Here is an 8,217-nt window from a genome sequence, read left to right on the forward strand (position 1 = left end):
CTAGTGAGATCCTCAGGAAAACCGTCCGATATTCACAAACTACCCTTGGAAATTTGACTCGGACTTCATCACACTCTCTACTTAAAAAGTTTGCCAGAAAACAACTAAGTTCACTCTGACCTTGCGGATTACATACTGGCAATGAAGCTCTATCGGCTTTGTCTCCCATGAAATAAAAACAATCGCCACTCAAAGTACATACAGTAACCCTCTGGCGGTAACAATCTATGGCAACCCCATACGATGATAACTAGTCCATACCTAATATAGCATCAAAACTCGACATGTCAATTAACACAAATACAAAAACAAGTTGGCGACCAACAACCTCTATCTCACAACCCTGACACCCCTATTCCAATACAATCTCACCACCAACAGATAACTCTACACTAAGTGGAGATGCTAACCAGGCCAATTCTAATCCCAATGTTGATGCAAATGCAGATGAGATGAATGAATGGGATGCACTCGTATCAATTAACACATTAGCAATAAAATTATACAACAAGAAGTTACCTCGCACTACCGAAGGTGCTGACACTAAGTCTGGCATGGTAACAGCATGCACACGCCCTATAGGTCTCTGCTCCACCTGCCCATCCCTCGAAGTGTAAGTTTCAAACACTAATTAGGCTGAAGAGGCTCCTTGATTGACCCTCGAGGCCTGTACTAACTGGGTAAGCTGATGACTCTATGTCTACCTCGAACCAGACTCGCCAAGCGTGCCACCCAACTGAGGGCAAAACCTCTTCATATGCCCTAACTGCTCACACTGATAACAAGTAGGCGGTTGCCTTCTCCTTTGACTCTGGCTTTGAGAACGAGCTGCAGAGATGGCAAACTGTTGCCTTCCTCTTCTATGCGGGCAAACTAAAGACTTGTGACCCAACTGGACACACGTGTAATAACATAAACCTCCCAGATTACCTCTGTCTAAACCCGAACTCGGCACAGAAAAGGTGGACCTAGACTATGTTGCCTGGGACTACTGTGGGGTGGTGTCTCTCTACCTCTTACTGTCCCAACTCTCCTCATAAACCTCTGAACTCCTCCTGGAGCCCCTCATCCATTCCTCTTTTGCCTGAACTACGGTCTCAAGATGAGCCGCTGCCGCCTCCACAAGGCGTTCATAGTCCCTAATCATCGACCCAATTACTTTGAAAAGAAGCACGATCCTTAATCTCTTCTCAAACTCTATACAACGGCATTCCTCTGTCGCCACGAGTTCTAGTGCAAATCTAGAAAGGCTAGTGAAAGTTGCCTCAAACTCGGCTACTTGGAAATTAAGCTGCTTGAGCTTCAGAAACTGGTCCCTCAACTTCTTTCTAACTGTGGGAGACAAGAACTTGTCTTGGAAGGCGTTGACAAAGGCCTCCCAAGTCATCCTAATACGCCCATGCACATACTTCCACCATTGACCCACATCTCCCTTCAGTTGGAAAGATACCAAGGTCACTCTTAGCCCATCATCCTCGAGGCCGAGCATCTCAAACGTTTTCACCATCTGTTCTAGCCACTCATCTGCCTTCAGTGACTCCTTAGGGTCACCCAAAAACTCATCTGGATTATACCAGAAGAACTCCCTCTTCATGAAAGACGGCCATGCTTCAACAACTTGGGCCTAAACTTGATTCTCAACCCTGAGAATGTCCATAAATTCCTGTAAAGCTCTGACCATTTCACGGGCCAAAGTGCCCATGGCCTACTAACTAACTGGAATGGTCACATTGGCCTGACCAACCCCTTCTTTTTGCACCGAAATCTCATTTGGTAAAGGCTCATCATGCCTTTTAGGCCTACCACACCTACCACCACCTCGTCCACGTCTTGACATCCTAATGAAGGTAACAAAAAAGATTAGCACATTTACAAATGTGCCGAAGTGAACTCACTCGCGTCCTAATGCGATGGACAATAGTAATTCACTCCACATAAGCACATAAGCACATAATCACATAAACATATACGAATTTCCTTCCTAGATAATGATCGTCCCGTGGCATTGCCTGAGTTCCAATTAGAAACAACAGTGATCAAGTGCTCTTCTAATAAGACTTCTAGAAACCCGTAAACCCAATCAATATCTTAAGAATTAAATCCCATACCCAAGATATTACATAAGCATGTTATCACATAGCATTACAAACATACAAACATCTCTATCAAGCAAGACAAACCCATTGTAGTAATAACCACTTCCCACGTAACCAAAGTATTCAAACCTGGTACGCTCTGATACTAAGTTGTAACGCCCCGAAATGATTACTATAACCCACACTCATCATCAATCAGGGATCACAATAACAAAGTAGTTATCTTTCATTGATTTATAATTTAGCTTTACAAAATAGTGATATGGTAGATAGACAAGATGAAAGTTAGACAAATAATAAATGCCCTAAAGGCTTACATTTTTCCAAGACAATACTTGGTCACAACAAAAGTGGACTTAAGTCCAATACAGTTAAAGGCCTTGGCTTGTACAAAATAAATACAGTAAATACACAAAGGAAGTTCTCGCTCCAAGTCCTTCCAAGTTATTGCCTTGGCGAAAGCATATCATCAGCACCTGAAATGTTTTTCCCACATAGGGTGAGCCAAAGCCTAGTAGAAATAATCCAACAAGGTGTATGAATCTTAACAAAGCTATAATGTAAATGTATATGCAATGCTCGTGCCAAAACATTTTGATATTTCTTTCCAAAACTATGCAATGCCATAATAATATCATAAATTAAATTTTTAGGATAAAAGATAGGGCAATGAATCACGCTTTGGAAATTTCAAAACAATAAAACCTTTTTCGAAAATTTCGTCCGGAGGAAACCGTAAACCAGGACCCATGTAAACGTAGGCTATACAAACACTACTATTGCCATTTCACGAAAATTTTGTCCGCAGGATCAGCATCCATGTACACGTGCGATTTTTAAGACTTTCACCATGGACACTCAGGCCAACTTATTTCAACATTACAATACATGTTTCCCAGATTCACCCCTTTTTTTCTCAAATCAATGAACATTTCCAATGTATAAGTGTGAGATAATGCTCAATGCAAATAAATAAGAAAATAGTTTCAATTCTCCTAATTGATATGCAATTTCTACAACACTCATAGCTATTCTCCACCGATAGCCCAAAAAAGATACTTCTAAATAGATAAATATAGACACCTATTTTTGACTGCCCTTAAGACTTGGGAGCCTCAGGTTGAACAATCGATGATGAAAAGTTACGTTGTGCAATCGTTCAATTACTTCAACAAAAGGCTTCGGTTTTGAGTTTCTAAATCCCAACTTTACACCTCATTTTTTACCAAAATTATTTTAGACCTTAAAACCATCTTTTCAAAATATTTTTCCCAATGCTTTTACGATGTTCCGAGGCTCGCATTTCGATTAAAATATTACACTTTTCAGTAAACCGAGTAAGGACAAAGTGGAAATAAATGGAAGGAAGGTCAACTCTTTGAAAAATATTTAAAAACATCTTATTTATAGGTTTGGAATTGAAGGAAATAGGAGAGGTTGGAAGAAAACTAGTTTAGGAAAAGGTTGAACATCAAACCGTTAAGAAAGAAATGAGCAGCCTTCACTAAATTAGGCACATCTCTTTGTATACTTAGAATTCAAATGTGAGGCCACCACCATTGGAAATTAGACTTTTGGGGCTTCAATTTAGACTCAATAATCACCTAAAATCGAGTCCGAATGAAGGCGATATGCCTGTTTGAAGTCGGACTTAAGAGTAGTTTTTTTGGACTGGCAGGCCACTTTTGTGGCCAGCCATACAAGTCATTGGCCGGCCGTTCAAGTGTCCCGGTAGGCAGATATTTACAGCCAGCTATCCCCCCATGTGCATGCCTTGCACCGGCTACCTCTATACAGATATTTCCGACAGGAGAAGCTATTTTTCTATAAATACAAGCCCACCCCTCTTGATTTTAGGTTAGAAAAATTTGTCGAATGCTTAAAACCTTGCCAAACAATCTGCCTTTCTATCTTGCAACATACATACACTTCCTAAACCAGAAATTCGAGGCTTCTTGCTGAGGTTCTTGAGCCAAAATTTCAGCCATTGAGTGTGAACATCTTGTGGTTTGTAAACAAAAGAGTGTCTTCTTTTCAAAGGTATAACTCTTGCCATTTTTTGCTTACTCTTCGCTCTTCTTTTTCTTGGTGTTTATACTCTGTTTTGGACTGTTTTTGTGGGCTAGAACTTGCGATTTAAGAGCTACCAAAGGTTGAGGGGTTAACCACCCTTGCTTGAACCTTATCCAATATCTCATATCTTTATTTCTCCTACTTATTTCTTTGATTTTAACCACTGCTTTTGGACTATTTTTGGACTATTTTCAGAGACTAAAATATATGATTTTAAGGTCCAAAAGGTGGAGGATTAGCCACCCTTCCTTAGGCTTGCTTACTAGTTTTGTTCTCCTCTTCTTTTACTTGTTTTTTCTAGCTTTTCCAATTAATTTTCAGCACTGGTTTTTTAGTTTTGGGGACTGTTTTAGTTGTTTATTTAATTTATGCTCTGAATTTTATGTTTGTATTGTTGTAAGTCCTCATAGATTTGGAGGCTTAGGCCTTAGGCACCAATCTATTTGAGTTGATAGCTCTTACTTATTCCATAGTTTTCATACATATACTCACACTTGTAATAATCATCTCTGCAACTTCCCTCCTTTCTTGATTTTCTTGTTTAAGAGTTGTCTCAAACACTTGGTTGTTGTTCAAAGCATGAGAAATAGACTTTCCATACTTAATGGTTTAATCTTTTCGGAGGTTCATTACTAGGGCATTACATCTCTCTCATGCTAAGCACAACTTATTGTTTGACACGTCTCTTCATTAGTGGACGTAATTATGGCTTAAAATGAATAAAGAATGCAAGGTAATGTAAAAGAAGCAATAAAATTGGAATACAAGTGGTCAAAAGATAATAAAATTGAGTTGGGTTCAATCGGATATTATATTGAACCCATTGAGTCTTGAGTCATTACATACTCTTTAGTGATGTTAATGAGTGAAGAATCAATGTCTACCACTTTCCTTGAGGTAACCCCATGATAGAGAGGAGGTTTTGTTAGTCTTTCATTTCTTTTATTAAGCCTTCGTCCTATCAATTTATAGATTATCACGCAACAAACGTGCAAATATTAATGATTTGCGAACCGAATCTACTCCTCCCTTGATCAGTTTCATGATAGGGAGAGGCAGAGATGATGAACATCTCTTGGAAATATTATGTTTTTGCTCTGTTTCAATTCTGTGGCAGCAGAGCAGTACCGAAAACAGTGGCTGACCACCCACCTCCCAGTACAGCCGACCACTTTCCAAGGCCGGCCGACCACCCTACTTTATGCAAGCAGTGTCATTTTCATAGCAGAACAGAGCAAAAGTTGAGGTGAAAACAAATTAATTTTCTGACCGCAAATAGAGCAGTTTACAGCAGCAAAATAGAGAGGTTTCTGCAAGGATGTTCTCGGTTACGTTTTTGTGGCCCCTTGCCTTCCGTCCCATTAATTTAGTGCTTTAAAATTAGTGTGTTGTAATTAGGTAGCTATCTTAATTCAGATTTGTAATAATTAGTTAACTTAGCGTATTCATTTATTTGGTGTTGTAATAATTAGTTAACATTCAGACATTCATACCCTCCCGTGCAAGAGCAAACTTGTAATATTTTGTATGTCTTCCAACCTCCACTCTTTCTCCCTTTTATTTACTTACTTACAATGGTTATATATAGCATCATATTTTGGTCTTATATCATTACCATGTGTAAATATCCATTTTTGCATACATAGGATTCGGTTCATCATTCTAACATTGCTATCATTTCTTACTTCCTTGGATCCGTGCGCTATCGCATGCTTTGAGTTGAGCCATATGCCTTTTTAAGAAATTGAACCTAGTAGTTGCATTTTGTATGTATTACATTAGTCACTTTGCATATTAGAGCATGCATTTTTCTAACTATTTTCTTCTATTTTAGCTTGCCTCGGTTGAGTATTAGGTGAGCATTTCTTACTTCAGCATATTGCATGCATGTTTATGTTGCCATATCAAGCATATTCCATGAGGCTAAGTGCTTATTTGATACATCTCTTGAATGCTAGTGGATGAAGGCTTTTCGCTTGAATTGGGATGATTTGATTAATGTACATATGAGCTCACTTTTTCAAGTGACACATATTCAAAACACTTCTCAAACAAACATGAAGTCAAAGCATTCCAAAGAGAATGGAGTAGTCTATACTTGTGTGCCTCACATAGTAAAGTTAGTATAATAAATCGAAGCAAGAGCATATAATGTACATAAAAATCACATCATGATTAGCGGAGGTCGATCTTTGATCGGGTGAGTGGATTGCTTAATTCATGACTTTCCCCTTTCATACCTAAGTTCTCAAGCTAAGACACTTTGGTTATGATAGACAAGTGGCCTTTGGCACGAGTCACGGGTTTCTTAAATTTTCAAAAAATATTTAGATGGCGACTCTGAAATCTGGCAATACAGTCCATTTTCGGCATCTCCAGTCATAAAAGGATTTTTCAAAAAGATTTGCCGGAATTGGACTCATTTGTGTTTTATCCATCTCACATTGCACTTGTGAAACCAAATTCAAAACCACGGGAATCCAAACTATAGGGCTATCGTATCCGAGGAGACTAAACCCCTCCGAGGAGCACGAAAAACCAGCTACAATAAACAATTATCAATAAAGATAAACTCTCCAAATTTTCAAAATGTAAGTGATAATACATATCTCACTCCACCATCCACATCAACATCAATCTAATTTCACAATTTCAAAATCAACCTCATAATTTATATAAAATTAACATTTGAAACATTTAGGGAAAAATCCATTTCCTTTCCAAAATCAATCCCAATATTCAAAATCAATAATTTATTCCCAACTTAACATTTTTTTCCATATCAAAATTATTTTCAATGATTCATTTGAAAAATCCCTCTTTTGATTTTTACCCAAAATCCTAGATTGTTTCAAATCTTCCAAAAATCTCAATATTGTTTAGAAATAACAAATAACTAAGTCAAAACTCATAAAAAGAGTAGAGATATCCCTAGCTCAAGCTTAGAAGATGATTGAAGGAGTTATAGAAACTCAAAGATGCTGAAAATCAACTTTACTCTGATTAGAATGAAGCCTTCGCCAAGTTCTACCTTTTTAACAAAGAGATGCAGGTGAAAAGATCGACAGATCTATATGTATTCAAAAGAAATAAATGATTTTTAGAAAGAAAGAGAGTGAGAGAAATTAGGATTTTGAAATGTTTAGAGAGAGAGAGAGAAGTGAAAAAGTGAATCAAAAGTGGCTGTTTGCGAACTGATATATGCACAGATCGCTCAAGCGCAAGAAGTGTCGCTCTAGCAACCAGACATAATAAATTGTTCCGCTCGAGCGTATAATACAATCTCCTAGTAGTTTTACAGATAGAAGACCATCGCTCGAGTACAAGAAGCGTCGCTCGAGCAAAAAATACAAACTCTCAGTATTTTTGCAAATCTGCAAAAGTAGTGGAGGTTCACAAAGTTCACTCGAGCTCAAGAAGTGTCGCTTGAGCATAAGAACAAAATTCTGGGCATTAACAACTTGAAAAACAAGTTACCAATTTGTTTCAAACGTAACCAACACGCCCTAAATGCTAAACTCAAAGAGAGATAAAGGGAACCAAGACATGGACAATTGTATAAGACAATGAAACCCCGATCCAAAAGATACAATGGGTCTGGTCTTAAACCAGAAACACTATAAACATTATTAGTTTTTTCATTTTTACAGTTTTTTTTTATTTTTTTATTTTTTTTATAGTTTTGCACATCAATGTTCTATCATCATGCTCCTTTATAAACACAAAATTTTCAGTTTTACACAAAAAAATAATTTAGTTTTTTCAATTTTTTCAAAAAATATATATATATATATATATATTTGCACATAATTTTTTTAGTTTTTTCAATTTGAAAGTTGATAGTTTAAAGTTTTGAAAATGAAAATAGATGTCAAATCATCATGTCATAAATGATGAACAATCATTGTTTAAAAGGTAATTTCGTCGATTAAAGATTTAATGAGACTTGGAGGTCCAAAAAATCTTAGTTAGGACTTAAATGGAGTATAAATTCATAAATTAGGATTTGTGTATAAATGTCCCTTTTTAATATCAAAATGAGTATTTA

Source organism: Camellia sinensis, chromosome 7 (genome assembly GCF_055761805.1).
Source record: "Camellia sinensis isolate YWXY chromosome 7, ASM5576180v1, whole genome shotgun sequence".
In the NCBI taxonomy this organism is placed as follows: Eukaryota; Viridiplantae; Streptophyta; class Magnoliopsida; order Ericales; family Theaceae; genus Camellia; species Camellia sinensis.